Below are 20,356 nucleotides of genomic sequence, written 5' to 3'. Positions count from 1 at the left end.
GGCATATAGTGGCTCTTAAGCCTTAAACCAAACTGCTGCAAATTTAATAATGATTGCACATTTTCAATAGGGACCGGATCATGCATGGGTACATTTGAAAAATGGCTTTTAAGCCGTATACTCCGAAAGAAACTATTTAAATCCATGTCCAGTCCAAATGTGTCCAGACTAGTGGTCGGACTGAAAGATAGTCCCTTTTCAAGGAGTCCAATTTGGAGTGGAGAGAGATTCTTAGAAGATAAATTTAACACTAGGGTGTGCTGAGTACCTGTGACCGGGTTAGACGTGGAGCTTCGGCGTCCCCGATGATGGCGTCGGCCTGAGCGCCTGGTGTTGGCCTTCTTGGGCGTCTGCGTGCTCCTAAAAAATTGCGCTGACCAGTTGTGGAGTCGCTTCCAGAGTCGGAGGATGCCGTGACCGCTCTGCGGCCGGATCGACGTGGTGGTTGAGATGTAGCAGTGCCGGCTTTGTCCTGCCATCTGTACACTTGATTTCTTTGGTAGTCCTCCATATCCCGAATATACTTTGTTCGCTTTGTGATTTGTATGGAGCTTTGGAGCTGGAATATTTTACAAAAATCATATCCCACAATTCAGGAATTTAGGGATCGTCCCATGGTGTGCTATAAGCGTAATAAAAATATTAGGGACATGATTGTCCGGGCGGACGTAGGAAGTGACGGGATGCTCACTCTCTCTACAGTTAGGAAGGGAACATTTCCCTGCCTTAACTGTGTTCATTGTTCTAATGTCATCAAAGGCTCCAACATAGCACACCCACAGACAGGACAACAAATCCCCATTCGGGGTCATTTCACATGTGACAGCAGTTTTGTGATTTATTTACTTAAATGTCCCTGTGGGTTGTGCTATGTTGGAGAGACAACAATGCGTATGAAGGACCGGGTAGGGAAGCATAAGTCCACGATTAGGAAAGAAAACACTTTGTTACCTATTCCCCAGCACTTTAAAGAAAAAAATCACCGCATCTCACAATTGCGTTTTCAAATTTTAGAAGAAGTGACCTTACCTCGACGTGGAGGAAATCGGATCCAGATGCTCCACCAGCGTGAAGCATATTGGATCCATCGACTTGAGACGCTTGCCCCCAAAGGCCTCAATAAGGAATACTCACTGAGTAGTTTCATTTGATTCAATGTGTGGAACGTATGATTATGAATTGTTACTTTGTATTTATGTATACTTTTGTTCCGTAACTAATCACTGATATCTCAGATCCCTGAATATAGTTTGAATACAGCATGGATCTTTAATATTGCATCGCAATCTATTTTCTGCGAGATCCAATATTGTTTGGATCAGTTACGTAACAATATGACGTCATGTGACAAACCATGTGACCGGGATTTTCTTCCGTGATCACATGATCTTCAATATGATGAGGAGACGGTTTAATTTCAGTGTATCGGTACAATATAAAATGTTTAAATCTGATGTATAAAGGATTATAGATTGCTCGGATATATAATAGTACATGGATTCAGATACATGTCTAACCGTACTCCACTCATAGTTAGATTCAGTTTTGTTTGGACTGGTTGCGTAGCAATATGACGCTTTGGCCACGTGACTGGTCACATGGCTGGGGGCGGTTCAGTCCGCCCCCGACCATGTGATCACTTGCGTGACTAGGAGGCGGGTTATTTGAATTGTATTTAAATGGTGCCGTTTGTATGTAAAATTGAGCTGTTATCACCTGTACTTTGACAAAGACACAGACTGGTGTCGAAACGCCCGTCACATATGGGTGACGAATAAAGAAAGCCTTTTCTTCATTATTGGCATCACGGAGTGCTGGTCTTTCTATTGCAAGTATCTGAGGTATCAACCTTTTGACCGTGCACCTGGACCGCGACTGAAGCACAGTGCCGCCCATTTGTTTCTAAATTGTTTAATCAGATTGTCGGTGCCAAGGTATTCTCTAAATTGCATCTGAGGGGGCATATAATTTGGTAAGGATCAAGGAGGGGGACAAATGGAAGACTGCTTTTAATACCCCTGAGGGTCATTTTGAGAATCTGATCATGCCTTTTGGGTTAACCAATGCTCCAGCAGTTTTTCAACACTTTATTAATGACATCTTTCATCATCTGGTGGGCGGTTTGTTGTTGTATATCTGGATGACATACTAATTTATTCTCCAGACATGGTTGATAAAAAAAATGGCTGCACAACTTTACACATGCAAACAATAGAGCTGAGAAATGGGGATCATTCTAAATTAAAGTGGTATACCTACTATAAATGGAAGCTCTTAGCGCACATTTTTGATCAAACATGTGTCGGGCCCATCTACCAGGCGTCAAGGTGGCTTCTGCAGACGGGTACCTAACACTAATATACCGCCTCTCTTGAACTTACCTAAGCCTACATTTTCAGGGCAGTGTAGGAACCAGCTACATTTGTACTCTGCTCAGAAGCCCCAGGCAGATGGGCGTTGCTCAGTCTAAAAGAGTTGCTACCCTCAATATATACTAGAAGAAAATTTAGACTAGCACATTCATATACATGGTCATAGGTGCATATCCATCAAGCAAACATGGTTGATAAAAAAAAGGCTGCATGTGTAAAGTTGTGCAGCCATTTTTTTATCAGGATAGTGTTCTGTACTCGACTGGGGGTACAATTGTCCTTTTCTTCGGCTTTTCATCCTCAGTCGAACGGACAGACTGAACGCACTAATCAGAATCTGGAAACTTACTTGAGATGTTTTGTTTCGGAGAACCAGGAGGAGTGGTCTTTATTCTTGTCGTTAGCTGAGTTTGTCATTAAGCCTTTCATGACCAAAGGTCATTGATGCCCCAGTGTCCAGGTCAAAATGTACAAATCTGACATGCGTCACTTTAAGTGGTAATAGCTTTGGAACACTTTTACTTATCCACGCCATTCTGAGATTGTTTTCTCGTGACACATTGTACTTCATGACAGTCATAAATTTGAGTCAATATATATCTCCTTTTTTAAAAAAAAAATCCCAAATTTACCAAAAAATTGTAAAAATTTGCAATTTTCTAAATTTCAATTTCTCTGCTTCTAAAACAGAAAGTGATACCTCATAAAATATTTATTACATAACATTCCCCATATGTCTACTTTATGTTGCCATCATTTTGGAAATGTTATTTTATTTTTTTAAGACGTTAGAAGGCTTAGAAGTTTAGAAGCAATTCTTAAAATTTTTAAGAAAATTTCCAAAACCCACTTTTTAAGGACTAGTTCAGGTCTGAAGTCACTTTGTGGGGCCTACATAGTGGAAACCCCCCATAAATGACCCCATTGTAGAAACTAGACCCCTCAAGTTATTTAAAACCAATTTTACAAACATTATTAACCCTTTAGGTGTTCCACAAGATTTAAAGGAAAATGGAGATGAAATTTCTAAATTTCACTTTTTTAGCAGATTTTGTATTTTATTACATTTATTTCTTTAACACATTAAGGGTTAACAGCTAAACAAAACTCAATATTTATTACTCTGATTCAGCGGTTTATAGAAACACCCCACATGTGGTCGTAAACTGATGTAAGGGCGCACGGCAGGGCGCAGAAGGAAAGGAACACCGTTTGGTTTTTGGAAGGCAGATTTTGCTGGATTGGTTTTCTGAACGCCATATGTTTTTTATTTTTCTACCGATCGTCTTGTGCAGGGGCTCATTTTTTGCAGAAAGAGTTGAGGTTTTTATTGGTACCATTTTTGGGTACATATGATTTTTTGATCATTCATTATTACACTTTATGGGACAAGGTGGCCAAAAAATTGGCTGTTTTGGAACAGTTTTTTTTTTTTTTTTTTTACAGCGTTCATCTAAATGGTTAGGTCATGTGACAGTTTTATAGAGCAGATCGTTACGGATGTGGCAATACCCAATATGTATACTTTTTCTTATTTATTTAAGTTTTACACAATAATAGCATTTCTGAAACCAAAGAAATGATGTTTTAGTGTCTCCATAGTCTGAGAGCCATAGCTTATTTATTTTTTGGGCGATTGTCTTAAATATGGGCTCATTTTTTGCGGGATGAGGTAACGGTTTGATTGGTACTATTTTGGGGTATATTCGCCTTTTTTGATCGCTTGGTGTTGCACTTTTTGTGATGTAAGGTGACAAAAATGGCTTATTTTTTACACCGTTTTTTATTTATTTTTTATGGTGTTTATTGGACGGGGTTGATGATGTGATATATTCATAGAGATGGTCGTTACGGATGCGGTGACACCTAATATGTGTGTTTTTATTTTTGTTTTTTTTTATAGGAAAAGGAAATTTATTTTTTACATTTTTATTTATTTATTTTTACTTTTATTATTTTCCCTTTTTTTTTTATCAGTTCCCTCTTGGATCTTGAAGATCCAGTGGGGCTGATGGTTGTACTATACTTTGCAATGCTCTTGCATTGCAAAGTATAATACAATCAGATGCCTGTAGGTGGCAGCACTGGACGCCTATACCATGGCAACCGGACGCCTTTGCAAAGCGTCCGGTTGCCATGGCAACCATCGGGCGCTGCGATCGCAGCAGCCCTGATGGTTGAGAGAGAGGGGGGCCCCTCCCTCTATTACCCCCATGGATGCCGCTACTGCGGCATCTATGGGGTTACAGCAGTGTCAGCATAGAGCTGACACACGCTGCTGATGGCGGCGGCTCAGGAATGGAGCCGCCACCATCACACACAGAAGGGGGACCGATCGGGGGCAGCGCTGGAAACGGGGAAGGGGGGACAGCATTTTATAAATTACAGATCGGGGCAGGAGGGGGCGGACCGCATGGGGGGGGCAGGAGGGGGCGGACCGCATGGGGGGGGCAGGATAAGATGATGGACAAGAAGGGGGCACAGATCGGTGCAGGAGGGGGCGGACCGCATCGGGGGCAGGACAAGAACAAGGAGGGGGCACAGATCGGGGCAGGACCACATCGGGGGCAGGACATGAACAAGGAGGGGGCACAGATCGGGGGCTTCAGGACACATTACCGATTTCAGGCTGTGATCTGCAGAGCGCAGATCAGAGCCTGAAACCGGCATTTTAACACTGCCGCGATCCGATTGGTTAGTCTGCACAGACTAACCAATCGGATCGATTGCCGGCAAGGGGCCACTCTGATTGGCCCCTTGCCGGCATTACCGCACTGTATGCTGTCCGTGACAGCAGCAGGACAGGGGCAGAAGCTTTAATCCAAGCGCTTTGCAGCGCTTGGATTAAAGAGCTGCCAGAACGTGTATATACGTGGTAGCTGCACGGGGCATGTGCAGCTATCACGTATATATACAGATTGCAGTCGTGAAAGGGTTAATAACAGTAGACAGTCGCCGTTTTTTGGGGCATATGGGTTCCATCCGCAGTTTGGCACATTTTCTGGTTCTCAAACTTCCAGTATTCCTGAGGAGGAACGATTTTCCTCTTCTTTGTCTTCTATTTGGCGGAAAATTCAAAAGAACCTGAAAAAAATGGGCAACAAGTATAAGCGTGTGGCTGACAGGAGACGTATGAATGGTCCGAACCTGAGAGTGGGTGATTCTGTGTGGCTGTCCACAGGAAATATTAAGCTTAAGGTACCTTCTTGGAAGTTGGGCCCAAGATTTATTGGTCCATATAAGATCACTGCCATTGTTAACCCTGTAGCCTTTCGGCTTGAACTTCCTCAGGCTTTGAAAATTCATAATGTATTTCATAAGTCGTTGTTGAAGAAATGTGTTGAACCTGTTGAGCCGTCCTCCTTGCCTTACGTTCCTGTTATGGTGGACGGTAATTTAGAATTTCAGATCAACAGGATTGTGAACTCCCGAGTTCTCCGTAGATCCCTCCAGTATCTCGTCCACTGGAAAGGGTACGGAACAGAGGAGAGGATGTGAGTTCCAGCGGCCGATGTTAATGCTCATCGTCTTGTGAAGGCCTTTCACAGAGCTCATTCTGATAAGGTCGGTCCTGGGTGCCCGAAGGTCACCCATAGAAGGGGGGTACTGTCATGGCCATTCCCGTAACAGATGTCAGGAGATCAAGGAGACTGGCGGAGCGTGGATGAATATAACAGCCTCTTTGATTACTCGTGATTCAGTGTTGTTTTTTGACCACACCCTTTGTTTCAGGTGTAGCTTAGTAGTCATTACTTCTACCCTATTTAGTCTTACTTCACCCTTCTGACTGTGCGGTTTGATAGCTTCTCACTACAGAAGTTAAAGGGAATCTGTCACTAGCATATTAGCATTTTTTTTTTTAATGAATCCATGTGTAATAAAGTACCTTATTTCCATATGTCTTGTTCTTTTTATTCTGTGTCTTGTCATTTCTTAAAAAAAACGCTTTTTTAATGATATTCAAATGAAGCTGTAAGGAGCCCAGAGGGGCGTTATTCTTTGTCCACGGTGCCCAGGAACGCCCCTCTGAAGTGCCGTGCCCGCCTAAATTTGGAAACTAAGAACTCCTCCAAGATCGCCTAAATCACTAAGTGCTCCCCCCCCCCAGCGCCGCGCTCTGCGGCAAACACCCCCGATCCTCCTCTCGCCCGCATCCGAAATCCAGCGCAGGAGCAGTGCCGGCGATTGCCTGCGCCTGCGCGATGATAAGACGACTGAGGGCAACAGCTTCAACAGCGTCACTGGGCATGCGCCGATCCCAGCTGGCTGAGGAACCAGCGAACACGTCACTGGGATCGGCGCATGCCCAGTGACGCTGTTGAAGCTGTTGCCCTCAGTCGCCTTATCATCGCGCAGGCAATCGCCGGCACTGCGCCTGCGCGGGATTTCGGATGCGGGCGAGAGGAGGATCGGGGGTGTTTGCCGCAGAGCGCGGCGCTGGGGGGGGGAGCACTTAGCCTCGCCTCTGGGAGGCGATTTAGGCGATCTTGGAGGAGTTCTTAGTTTTCAAATTTAGGCGGGCACGGCACTTCAGAGGGGCGTTCCTGGGCACCGTGGACAAAGAATAACGCCCCTCTGGGCTCCTTACAGCTTCATTTGAATATCATTAAAAAAGCGTTTTTTTGAAGAAATGACAAGACACAGAATAAAAAGAACAAGACATATGGAAATAAGGTACTTTATTACACATGGATTCCTAAAAAAAAATTTTTGCTAATATGCTAGTGACAGATTCCCTTTAAGTGTCGCGTTTGTGTTTTGTTTTCCCTTCCTAGTTGGTTGTTACTAGGCCTCAGGGAAACATAGAAACATAGAATGTGTTGGCAGATAAGAACCATTTGGCCCATCTAGTCTGCCCAATACAAGGGAGACGCTTGTTTCTTCATCTGGGAAGGAACGAGTTGTCTCAGCCCTGCCTATATCTATAGGGCTCTTTAGGGTCTCCAGGGTCCCAGGTTTCAGTGTATGGGCATTCCTACCTTCAAGGGGTGCCCATACGGTTAGGAGTCAGGACCAGGAGTAGGGTTCTCTAGGAGGTGACATTTTCCTTTCCCTAGCGTTGAGGCCTAGTGGCTTTCCCTTTCCCTCCTGGTTGTCAGTGTGGTGTTTCCTCCTATACCTCATCCGTGACAATATTGCTGCCCATCAGATTTACAGTGCTATATATTTTTTTTTCATAACTCGGACAACCTCTTTAACTTCCAGTCAATTGTCAGATCTATAGACTCAGATTTAAATGGTTGAGCCTCCTTACCTCTCTTTGAGTTAAGAAGGATATATGTTCTGAAGATAGATACCCTTCCAAGTTCATTTACTTCAAGCCTTAGGCTGGGTTCACACGGGCGTGTCCGGATTAGGTCCGGATGCGTCCCGGTGTATTGCGGCAAACCCGCGCGAGTAGGAATGCAATTGCAGTCAGTTTTGACTGCGATTGCATTCCGATGTTCAGTTTTTATCGCGCGGGTGCAATGTTTTTTGCACGCGCGCGATAAAAAACCGACTGTGGTACCCAGACCCGAACTTCTTTATAGAAGTTCAGGTTTGGGTTAGTTGTAGTGTACAGTCGTGGCCAAAAGTTTTGAGAATGACACAAATATTAGTTTTCACAAAGTTTGCTGCTAAACTGCTTTTAGATCTTTGTTTCAGTTGTTTCTGTGATGTAGTGAAATATAATTACACGCACTTCATACGTTTCAAAGGCTTTTATCGACAATTACATGACATTTATGCAAAGAGTCAGTATTTGCAGTGTTGGCCCTTCTTTTTCAGGACCTCTGCAATTCGACTGGGCATGCTCGCAATCAACTTCTGGGCCAATTCCTGACTGATAGCAACCCATTCTTTCATAATCACTTCTTGGAGTTTGTCAGAATTAGTGGGTTTTTGTTTGTCCACCCGCCTCTTGAGGATTGACCACAAGTTCTCAATGGGATTAAGATCTGGGGAGTTTCCAGGCCATGGACCCAAAATGTCAAGGTTTTGGTCCCCCGAGCCACTTAGTTATCACTTTTGCCTTATGGCACGGTGCTCCATCGTGCTGGAAAATGCATTGTTCTTCACCAAACTGTTGTTGGATTGTTGGAAGAAGTTGCTGTTGGAGGGTGTTTTGGTACCATTCTTTATTCATGGCTGTGTTTTTGGGAAAAATTGTGAGTGAGCCCACTCCCTTGGATGAGAAGCAACCCCACACATGAATGGTCTCAGGATGCTTTACTGTTGGCATGACACAGGACTGATGGTAGAGCTCACCTTTTCTTCTCCGGACAAGCCTTTTTCCAGATGCCCCAAACAATCGGAAAGAGGCTTCATCAGAGAATATGACTTTGCCCCAGTCCTCAGCAGTCCATTCACCAAACTTTCTGCAGAAGATCAATCTGTCCCTGGTGTTTTTTTTGGAGAGAAGTGGCTTCTTTGCTGCCCTTCTTGACACCAGGCCATCTTCCAAAAGTCTTCGCCTCACTGTGCGTGCAGATGCGCTCACACCTGCCTGCTGCTATTCCTGAGCAAGCTCTGCACTGGTGGCACTCTGATCCCGCAGCTGAATCCTCTTTAGGAGACGATCTTGGCGCTTGCTGGACTTTCTTGGACGCCCTGAAGCCTTCTTAACAAGAATTGAACCTCTTTCCTTGACGTTCTTGATGATCCTATAAATTGTTTATTGAGGTGCAATCTTAGTAGCCACAATATCCTTGCCTGTGAAGCCATTTTTATGCAACGCAATGATGGCTGCACGTGTTTCTTTGCAGGTCACCATGGTTAACAATGGAAGAACAATGATTTCAAGCATCACCCTCCTTTTAACATGTCAAGTCTGCCATTTTAACCCAATCAGCCTGACATAATGATCTCCAGCCTTGTGCTCGTCAACATTCTCACCTAAGTAACAAGACGATTACTGAAATGATCTCAGCAGGTCCTTTAATGACAGCAATGAAATGCAGTGGAAAGTTTTTTTTGGGATTAAGTTAATTTTCATGGCAAAGAAGGACTATGCAATTCATCTGATCACTCTTCATAACATTCTGGAGTATATGCAAATTGCTATTATAAAAACTTAAGCAGCAACTTTTCCAATTTTCAATATTTATGTAATTCTCAAAACTTTTGGCCACGACTGTAGATTGTATTATAAGGGAAAATAATAGCATTCTGAATACAGAATGCATAGTAGGTGATCAATTGAGGGTTAAAAAAAAATGAAAAAATTAACTCACCTCCTCCGCGTAGTTCCCGGTCTCTTCTTTACTTCTTTAATGATGAGCTGTCGGCTAAAGGACCTTTGGTGACGTCAGATCACATGCTCCAATCACATGGTACATCACCACGGTGATGGACCATGTGATTGGAGCGTGTGATCTGACGTCACCAAAGGTCCTTTAGCCGACAGCTCATCAGAAGAGACTGGGAACTAAGCGATCAAGAGGAGAAGGTGAGTTAATTTGTTTATTTTTTTTAACCCCTCCAGCGCTATTTTACTAAGCATTCTGTATTCAGAATGCTATTATTTTCCCTTATAACCATGTTATAAGGGAAAATAATACAGTGAATAGACTGTCACCTAGCAACCATGCGTGAAAATCGCACCGCATCCGCACTTGCTTGCGGATGCTTGCGATTTTCACGCAACCCCATTCACTTCTATGGGGCCTGCGTGAAAAACGCAGAATATAGAGCATGCTGCGATTTTCACGCAACGCATAAGTTATGCGTGAAAATCATCGCTCATCTGAACATCCCCATTGAAATGAATGGGTCCGGATTCAGTGCGGGTGCAATGCGTTCACCTACCGCATTGCACCCGCGCGGAAATCTCTGAGATTTTTCTATGCTTAGAATGCCAATATATATTATTATTACTATGGTAAGGATATAGTAAGTAGTGTGTATAATCTGTACATGTTATGACACATCTCTGCCCTCAGCATGCTGACGTCTAGCCAAGCCAGGCAAGGACTATGTAGAGCATTAGGGTTTCAAAAGCAGTGCTCCAAGGATTCAGCCCTGTCCCTTGGATAGGCTCTTTAGGACATTCCAAATAAATGGCCTATACCTCTCCTTCCTGCTGGGTCCACTTCCAGCCTAATATGAATGTTATAAGTTTGTCTACTCTGTAGTTTGGAAAAAACTCAATTTTCAATTTTTATCTCTACAGAAAATCCAAGTAAGAATTCTGAGGGAAACTTTATGTCATCACTAAATTATAAAGTAGAAGATGAAGATATCATGCAGCACTTTTCAGGAGAAAACGTCATTAACCTTAATATAAATCCAGGACTACACAGTACAGATTTATCCTATAATCCTCCTAATCATGAGGAACCTTCTCCTGACCAATCACAGATTGTTACCAGAAGTTCAAGTCAGAAAGAGTGTGAAAGGTTTCACCGTGATAAACAGTTCAAGAAAAGCTCAAATCTTTCTACACAACAAAGAATTCATAGGAGGGAAAAGCCACACTCCTGTTTAGAATGTGGGAAGCGTTTTATTTATAAATCAAACCTTATTATACATGAGAGAATTCACACAGGAGAGAAGCCATATGCTTGTTCAGAATGTGGGAAGTGCTTCACTTGTAAATCACACCTTATTATACATGAGCGAATCCACACAGGAGAGAAGCCATATTCTTGTTCAGAATGTGGAAAATGTTTCACAGTAAAATCAGTTCTTGTTAAACATGCAATAATACACACAGGAGAGAAGCTCTATTCATGTTCAGAATGTGGGAAATGTTTTACACATAAATCAGATCTTGTTACACATGAGAGAATTCACACAGGAGTAAAGCCATATTCATGTTCAGAATGTGGGAAATGTTTTAGACAAAAATCACATCTTGTTACACATGAAAGAAATCACACAGGAGAGAAGCCATATTCATGTTCAGAATGCGGGAAAAGTTTTGTGCGAAAATCACATTTCCTTAGGCATCGGATAGTTCACACAGGAGAGCAGCCATATTCATGTTCAGAATGTGGAAAATATTTCACACAAAAGGCAAGTCTTTTTAAACATCAAAAATATCACACAGGGGAGAAGCCATATTTATGTTCAGACTGTGGGAAATTTTTTACACAAAAATATAATCTTGTTCAACATCAGAGAATTCACACAGGGGAGAAGCCATTTTCATGCTCTGAATGTGGGAAATGTTTTACACAAAAATCACATTTTCTTAGACATCAGAGAATTCACACAGGAAAGTAGCCAAACTCCTGTTCAGAATGTGGGAAGCACTTTTCAGAGAGATCAAAACTTGTTAAACATTGTAGAATTCACACAGGAGAGAAACTATTTTCATATTTTTAACATTTGGTTTAGAGATTTTGAAAATTTTTCAAAATTTGTTTTGGATATGATTCCCCCACATTGATCATGCAATTAGATTTGGGTCCAAATAAATTCTACCCAAAACTAAAGTGCTCTAATTGCTTGTAAGAGTCTACTTTTCTATATCTCTATCTCTTTTCTTGATTGTCCTGAATCAAATCACATTAAAATCAGAAGAATCAGGATTTTTAGTAAAATTCTTCTCGAACTTCCGCAATATAAAATCGATTTGCTCATCACTAGGTTATTTGGAGTGGAATTAGCCTGAATCTTTCAGACGACCAAATTGTAGTTCTGAGTAGAGATGGGCGAAGTTTTGAAAAATTCAATTCAGACAATTCGCCAAACTTAGTCAAGAAATTCAATTAATTCCAAATTAATTTGTCAAGAATCAAGATAAATCTAGTATACCCAGGCCCCTCTGCCTAATTATATTCATCCCACTTAGTGGTCCAATCTCAGTGTGAAGACTCGGAACTTAAACTGTAGGGACAATGTAGGGAAAGGGTATCGCCGTGTGTATTCTTTTTTGGTGCACCCACATTCCTAGTTCATTCGTTCTGTAGGTACTGTGCTATCAGTATTAGGGCTCATTTTAATGGGGCTGCAAAAGATGCGGACAGCACACCGTGTGCTGTCCACATCCGTTGTTCCATTCTGCGGCTCAGCGGAAAAGATAGAGCTTGTCCTATTCTTATCCTCAATCGCGGACAAGAATAGGCATTTCCTATTATGGTCAGATTCTGTGTTGGGGATCATCCTTTCAGTCCACCTGCTTATTGGAGGTCCGACCTGCTTCCTCGCCTACTGTACCTGAAGACCTGCCTGGACTTCCGCAGCAGTATGCCAGTTTTGCGGATGTCGTCAGTAAGAAAGAGGCCAAGACCCTGCCTCCTCACAGTCCATATGATTGTCTGATTGACCTTCTGCCTGGTGCCCCTCCTCCTCGTGGTCGAGTATACCCACTATCGCTTCCCGAGACCCAAGCGATGTCTGATTACATCAAGGAGAAGCTCGAGAGGGGGTTTATCCGAAAATCTACTTCGCCAGCCGGTGCCGGGTTCTTTGTGCAGAAAAAAGATGGATCCTTATGGCCCTGTATCGACTATTGAGGTCTGAATAAGGTCACGGTCAAGAATCTATACCCTCTTTCGCTAATCTCCAAACTCTTTGACAGGATCCAGGGAGCTAAAGTCTTCACAAAATTAGACCTGCGCAGTGCATATAACCTTATCCGCATTCGAAAAGGCAATGAGTGGAAGACTACTTTCAACACTCGTGACGGTCACTACGAGTATCTCGTCATACCCTTCGGTCTGTGCAATGCTCCTGCGGTATTACAGGAGTTGGTAAACAATATCTTCCGGAACCTGCTCTATTTCTGCGTATTAGTGTACCTGGACAATATACTGATCTATTCTCCAGATCTTACCAATCACCGGAGACATGTACGTTTAATCTTACAGCGGTTGAAAGAGAATTGACTTTATGCCAAACTCGATAAATGCATCTTTGAAAAAAAAACTTACCGCTCCTGGGATACATCATCTGTAACCCGGATGCCGGGTTACAGATGAATCCTGAAAAATTGAATGTGGTAATGGACTGGCCCCACCAACAGGGTCTTCGCACTATACAGCGCTTCCTTGGATTTTCTAATTTCTGTCGTCAGTTCATCCTGAATTTTTCATCTCTCATATCTCCGCTCTTACTAAGAAATGGGTGACTGAGGCTAGAGCCGCTTTCATCCATTTAAAAAGGTCCTTTGCTTCTGCACCTGTTCTGTGTCATCCCGATGTCTCCAGCCAATTCTTTTTATAAGTGGACGCCTCCTCCATAGGATCTGGTGCTGTTTTACTACAGAAATGTTCCAATGGCAAGATGTTTACATGTGGATTTTTCTTCAAGCTCTATTCTTCTGCTGAGAGGAATTACTGTATAGGAGATAGAGAGCTTTTGGCCATAAAACTTGCCTTGAAGGAGTGGTGTTATCTATTGGAGGGGGCCCAGCATATGGTGATAATCTTCACTGACCACAAGAACCTTACATATCTGCAGATGGCCCAGTGTCTCACCAAGCCAGATGGGCATTCTTTTCCCATTTCGATTTTGAGCTTCACTTTCGCCCGGCTGAGAAGAACATCAAGGCGGATGCTCTGTCTTGGTCATTTGTTTTCTCCAACCAGCAGGAGGAGCCCCAGTACATTGTAGATCCTGCTCACTTGATCACAGTTGCCCCTGTCCTGGTAAAAGACATCCCTTCCAGAAACACATTTGTGCCATCTGCCAAGAGAAAATGTATTCTAGCTTGGGGGGCACAACTCCAAACTGGCTAGTCATCCAGGGATCCGCAAGACCTCAGAACTTTTGTCTCGCCAGTACTGGTGGCCTACACTGCCTAAGGATGTGCTTGATGTGTATTCCTACACCGTCTGTGCTCAGCATAATGTCTCCAGGATAGAGTTGAGCGGACACATGGATGTTCAGGTTCGACGAGTTCGGCCGAACTTGAAAAAAAAGTTCGGGTTCGGGACCCGAACTTGACCCCGAACCCCATTGAAGTCAATGAGGACCCGAACTTTTGGGCACTAAAATGGCTCTAAAATAGTCCTGGAAAAGGGCTAGAGGGCTGCAAAAGGCATCAAAATGTTATTAAGAGCATGGTAACTGTTCTGCAAACAAATGTGGATAGGGAAATGACTTAAAATAACATAAAATACAGAAAAATTAAAAATAACAATCTGGATCTAGGAGTAGGAGGTTGAGGAGGCGGTGGATGGGTGGATGTGGCGGTGTAGGTTGGCGTGGCGGTGTAGGTGGAAGCGGCTGTGAAGGAGGAATAGGTAGCCAACACTGATTTGTGTTATTTTTTATTTTTAAATTGGGGTATCGCCCAAAATATTGGGACATATAACAAAATAAAACAAAGAATAAGTGCACTTGAGTACAAGAATAGATGGTTGAGGCTGGTATAAATGTCTATTCTGCACAAGGTACGGACAAGTCCTGTGGGATCCATGCCTGGTTCATTTTAATAAACGTAAGCTTGTCCACATTGGCTGCGGCCTGTGATAATGCTCTCTGCCATGCTAAACACACATTCACACTATACACTGGCTGCAGGGCAGGTCAGCTCCTCCAAGGCTGACAAAGCTTTTCCACATTTGGGCCATGCTAGCCCTGCCTTCTCAGGTGCTGGCGGTGCCCCAGCTGCGTTGGCGACCTCTTCCTCCTCCTCTGCCTTCGCCTTGTGCTTACACTGTGCCCCTTGCTGTCAGGTGGGAATGCCATCATCAGCGTGCACTTGTAGTCGCGCATCTTCCGATCAGTAACAGATGTTTTCACTAAATTTAGTTCCCTGTCAGCAATGCAGAGCAGGGGTTCATTCACGGTAAAAGGGGGTTCATGTCACCCAGCAATAGAACAGAGGATTTTGAGAGATTTAGGCCCCTGTCACCCAGGCACAGCAGGGATTTATTCACGGCAAAAGGGGGTTCATGTCACCCAGCAATAGAACAGAGGATTTTGAGAGATTTTGGCCCCTGTCACCCAGGCACAGCAGGGGTTCATTCACGGCAAAAGGGGGTTCATGTCACCCAGCAATAGAACAGACGATTTTGAGAGATTTAGTTCCCTGTCAGCAATGCACAGCAGGGGTTCATTCACGGCAAAAGGGAGATCTTGTCAACCAGCAATAGAACAGAGGATTTTGAGAGATTTAGGCCCCTGTCACCCAGGCTCAGCAGGGGTTTGTATATGCCAAAAATTTTAAAATGTCACCCGACAATTGAAAATAAGAATTTTTTCAATTTAGGGCACTAAAATTGGCCCTTTTTTTCTGCATTAAAATGGCTATAAAATAGTCCTTGAAAAGGCTAGAGGGATGTAAAAGGCAGTAAAATGTTATTTAAGAACATGGCAACTGCTCTGCAAACAAATGTGGATAGGGAAATAACTTAAAATAAAATAACAAAAAATTACAAATTATTAACCTGCAACTCAGAGAAGGAGATGGATATGGAGTCAGAGGTTGAGGAGGCGGTGAATGTTGTGTTGTAGGCGGAGGCAGCAATGGAGGAGGAGGAGGTAGCCAACAATGTTTTATTTTTATTGGGTAGGTAGCCCCCAAAATATTGTGACAAATAAAAAAGAAGAAAACAAAGAATCATTGCACTTGACTTGAGTACAAGAATGTATGTTTGATGGTGGTATAACTGTCTATTCTGCACAAGGTACAGACAAGTCCTGTGGGATCCAGGCCTGGTTCATTTTAATGAATGTGAGCTTGTCCACATTGGCTGTGGACAGGCGGCTGCGCTTGTCTGTGATGACGCCCCCTGCCGTGCTAAACACACGTTCAGATAATACACTGGCTGCAGGGCAGGCCAGCACCTCCAAGGCGTAAAGGGCAAGCTTAGGCCATGTGCCAAATTTGGAGAACCAGAAGTTGAAGGGGCAGACCCGTCATTCAGTACGTGTAGGCGTGTGCACACATACTGCTCCACCATGTTGGGGAAATGCTGCCTCCTGCTAAGACGTTCCATATCAGCTGGTGGTGCTGGTTGTTGTGGCGTGCTGACAAAGCTTTTCCACATGTCGGCCATGCTAACCCTGTTTTCTGAGGTGCTGGCGGTGCCCCAGCTGCGTTGGCGACCTCGTCCTCTGCCTTCGCCTTGTGCTTCCACTGTGCCCCAGCTGTAAGGTGGGAATGCTACCAGCAGCGCGTCTACCAGCTTTCGCTTGTACTTGCGCATCTTCCGATCACGCTCCAGTGACGGAATTAAGGACGGTACGTTGTCCTTGTAACGGGGATCCAGCAGCGTGGCCACCCAGTAATCAGCACAAGTTAGAATGTGGGCAACTCTGCGGTCGTTGCGGAGACACTGCAGCATGTAATCGCTCATGTGTGCAAGGCTGCCCAGAGGCAACGAAAAGCTGTCCTCTATGGGAGGTGTATCGTCTGTGTTCTCTGTATCCCCCCATCCATGCACCAGTGATGGCCATGAGCTGGTCTGGGTGCCACCCTGTTGTGAACATGGTTCCTCCTCCTCCATCTCCTCATCCTCCAGAACTGTGGCCTGGCTGGACAATTGTGTACCTTGGGTTTGTGGGTGCAGGAACCCACCCTCGGAGCCATTTGGGAGTGACTGGCAGAAAACCCTACGAAATGATCCCTCTTCCTCCTCCTCCTCCTGTGCCACATCCTCTTCCATCATCGCCATGAACGCTTTTTCAAGGAGGCATAGAAGTGGGATAGTAACGCTGAGAACGGCGTTATCGGCACTGGCCATGTTGGTGGAGTACTCGAAACAGCACAACAAGGAACACAGGTCTCGCATGGAGGCCCAGTCATTGGTGGTGAAGTGGTGCTGTTCCGCCGAGCGACTCACCCGTGCGTGCTGCAGCTGAAACTCCACTATCGCCTGCTGCTGCTCGCACAGTCTGGCCAGCATGTGCAAGGTGGAGTTCCACCTTGGCACGTCGCATATGAGGCGGTGAGCGGGAAGGCCGAAGTTACGCTGCAGCGCTGACAGGCGAGCAGCAGCAGGATGAGAACGCCGAAAGCGCGCACAGACGGCCCGCACTTTATGCAGCCGCTCTGACATGTCGGGGTAATTTTTAAGGATTCTCTGCACCACCAAATTCAACACATGCCCCAGGCAAGGGATGTGCGTCAAACTGGCTAGTCCCAGAGCTGCTACGAGATTTCGCCCATTATCGCACACCACCAGGCTGGGCTTGAGGCTGAATGGCACAAACCACTCATCGGTCTGTTGTTCAAGGCCCGTCCACAGCTCCTGCGCGGTGTGGGGTTTGTCCCCCAAACAGATAAGTTTTAAAACTGCCTGCTGTCGTTTACCCCTGGCTGTGCTGAAGTTGGTGGTGAAGGTGTTACGCTGACCGGATGAGGAGCTGGTAGAGGATGAGGAAGCAGGGTAGGAGGAGGAAGCAACAGGAGGCAAACTGAAGCACCCTGCAATCCTCGGTGGTGGAAGGACATGCGTCAAACTGCTATCCGCCTCAGGCCCAGCCGCCACTGCATTTACCCAGTGTGCAGTTATGGAGATATAATGGCCCTGACCGTGCTTACTGGTCCACGTATCCGTAGTCAGGTGCACCTTGCCAAAGATGGCGTTGCGCAGTGCACACCTGATTTTGTCCCCTACTTGGTTGTGAAGGGAAGGGATGGCTCGCCTTGAAAAGTAGTGGCGGCTGGGCACGACGTACTGTGGGACAGCCACCGCCATAAGGCCTTTAAAACTATCCGTCTCCACCAGACGGAATGACAGCATTTCAAAGGCAAGTAATTTAGAAATGCTGGCATTCAGGGGTAGGGGGGTACTTCCTCTTCCTCTCCAGCGTTTGGGATATGGAGAGCTGAACGCTTCCGTGGGACATTGTGGAGATGCTTGGTGACCCAGGTGTTGGTGTTGCTGGCACCCCTCTATTTGTGGGGTGCCAGGTGGCACTGTCACTCCAGAGGTGGATAAAGAGGCCGCGACTGCAGCAGAAGAGGAAGCAGGAGGAGCCAGAGACCTTTCTTGGTTTTTGAGGTGTCTACTCCACTGCAGCTCGTGCTTTGCACTTAAATGCCTGGTCATGCAGGTTGTGCTCAGGTTGAGAACGTTTATACCTCGCTTCAGGCTCTGATTGCACAGCGTGCAAACCACTCGTGTCTTGTCGTCAGCACATTGTCTGAAGAACTGCCACGTCAGGGAACTCCTTGGAGCTGGCTTTGGTGTGCTTGGTCCCTTGTTGCGGTGGGCAGTAGGAGGCGTACTGTCTAGGGGACGACCGCTCCGCTTTTGCACCCTGCTCCCTCTTCTGCTGTGCTGGTGGCTCTGTGCGACCACTGCCTCTTCCTCTGAACTACACAGGTCACTCGCATGACCTTGATTCCATGTGGGGTTGAGGACCTCATCGTCCTCCACATCATCTTCCACCCAGTCTTCACCCCTGCCCTCCTTGTTGGTCTGCACACTTTCGAAAGCCCCAGCAGTTGGCACCTGTGTTTCGTCATAATCCGAGACGTGCTGAAAGCCCCAGCAGTTGGCACCTGTGTTTTGTCATCATCCGAGATGTTCTGCGGTGGTCCTCCCATGTACTCATCCTGAAACATAAGTGGTTGGGCATCTTATGGGGCAGGGCTATGTGGATGGCCCTGGGAAACCCTGCTAGCAAAGTCATCAAAAAGCAGAAGAGACTGCTGCATGACTTGGGGCTCAGACTGCTTGGCTGATTTGCAATGGGGTGAGGTGAAAGACTGATGGCCATGGGCTGCAGGTGCCAACTCTGATCTTTCAGCAGGGGATTGGGTGGGAGACAATGTGAAGGAACTGGAGGTACTGTCAGCCACCCAATCTACTATCGCCTGTACTTGTTCTAGCCTCACCATTCGTAGAGCAGCATTCGGCCCGACCAAATACCGCTGCTCGCACCTGAGGAAGGTGTTTCACTTGTGCGTGTAGCTGGCACAGATCGACCACGTCCTCTCCCTGCAACAGGAGCTCCACCAGCAGCACCACGACTGGGGCCACGTCCCTTATTTGACGCTCTCCTCATTCTTTACGTTCACCCACCAAACTAACAGATGGTTTATGTCAGGCGACAATGTAACCATCAATAGTCAACAAATAAGTTCACTGCCAGTAAGGCTGTGCCAGTGTCATAAAGAGAGAAAATTTAATACAATTACTTCATGGTCACAAAAAATCTGAATTTGTCAACCAACAATGTAACAGCAGTATTGACTGGTTGTATTGGACTGTCAGAAATGCAGCAAAGGCCGCAAAGGTACTTTATGGAAAAAAATATATGATTTTTTTCACCGACAATTAGATGGATTTAACAGATTTTCTTTCACTAACACAAATGCAGTGCAGAGCGCATATGTACTTTTTAGCAAAAAAAAATATATTTGTCCCCCCAGAATCTAACAGAAGGATTTACTGAATTGATTACACTGACATATGCAGCACAGGGGTACTTTACAGAAAAAAATGTGAATATGTCACCCCCTGGGCCCCTGAACTCACAGACGGATTACCTATATTATTGTACCTTCCTCTGGCACATATGCAGTGCAGGTGCACTTAAAAAATGGGTATATGTTGCCCACTGAACTAAAAGAACAGGATTCATTTATTGTCCCTGGAACATATGCTGGTGCACTGAACTTGCACAAAATGGCCGCCGACGCCCACATAACTAACAGGCGGATAAAACATATTTTTCTGTGTCACTGGGCTCAGGGCAGGGTACAAAAATGTTGCCCTGCACCCACAAAACAAAATCGCTGTAGATCGCAGATCTAACAAGCACTTCTAAAAACAGATTCTCTCCTATTCTCTCCCTCACAGCAGCAGCATCCTTTCCCTACAATAAGCAGAGCAGAGTGACGTGCAGCGCTACGTGACTCCAGATTATATAGAGGCTGGGTCACATGCTGCACTGGCCAATCACAGCCATGCCATTAGTAGGCATGGCTGTGATTGTTTCTAAGGGCACAAGAGTAAAATGCTTGTTGATTGGCTGCTCTGCAGCCTTTCAAAAAGCGCCATTAAATCACCAAACTCGAACCCGAACTTTTACTGAAATGTTCAAGTTTGCGTCCGGGGTCAAAAAATCGTAAAGTTCGGTACGAACCCGAACTT

General features: G+C 45.1%; 1 protein-coding gene and 1 pseudogene across 1 annotated transcript in view; one reads left to right on the top strand and one right to left on the bottom strand.

Moving 5' to 3' along the window:
* Window positions 1–20,356, bottom strand: part of LOC120990641 (zinc finger protein 501-like) — a 149,263-nt gene that overhangs the window by 41,808 nt on the left and 87,099 nt on the right. The window lies entirely within an intron of this gene.
* LOC120991155 lies at window positions 10,519–11,800 on the top strand (annotated as a pseudogene).

This window comes from Bufo bufo, chromosome 2, assembly GCF_905171765.1.
Source record: "Bufo bufo chromosome 2, aBufBuf1.1, whole genome shotgun sequence".
Classification (NCBI taxonomy): domain Eukaryota; kingdom Metazoa; phylum Chordata; class Amphibia; order Anura; family Bufonidae; genus Bufo; species Bufo bufo.
This window is presented reverse-complemented; position numbering and strand designations above follow the sequence as displayed.